Source organism: Apaloderma vittatum, unplaced genomic scaffold, assembly GCF_000703405.1.
Source record: "Apaloderma vittatum isolate BGI_N311 unplaced genomic scaffold, ASM70340v1 scaffold1172, whole genome shotgun sequence".
In the NCBI taxonomy this organism is placed as follows: Eukaryota; Metazoa; Chordata; class Aves; order Trogoniformes; family Trogonidae; genus Apaloderma; species Apaloderma vittatum.
Genome location: NW_009703940.1, coordinates 105,547 through 106,100, shown reverse-complemented (window position 1 = coordinate 106,100; position 554 = coordinate 105,547).

The window sequence follows — 554 nt, the reverse complement described above, 5'->3', positions numbered from 1 at the left end:
TTGCCTAGTAGAGTTAAGTAATAAAGTTGTTCGTTCCCTACTGCAATGGTGGCATTTCAGTCGAAAGGAGATAGAAGTGGGGTGTAATAAATCAGAATAAATGCAAGTAAGAAGTAAAAAGATGTGGGGAAGAGAAACAAATTAAAGTACTTTATTTTGGTGACCAGGTTGAGAAAGTAAATGAAGTGTCAAAAGTCTAATGATGAAGAAGAAAATCCGTGACAGAATAAATGCAAGTAAGAAGTAAAAAGATGGGGGGAAGAGAAACAAATTAAAGCACTTTATTTTGGTGACCAGTTTGAGAAAGTAAATGAAGTGTCAAAAATCTGATGATGAAGAAGAAAATCCGTGGATTGATAGGTAGAATGCAGAAAACCTTCAGATATATTTCTGCCCTTTTCTTTCAAACACAGCAGTGGGGTATTGCCATCCCATGGGGCGCTGAAAAGCAAATCCTCTTCTGACTCATCGCTTCTCAAAACCATCTTCTGTCCGGTTCTTACCTTCATTCTTCGTTTCCAGTTACATTTTACCTATTCAGACGTTTCAGCAGG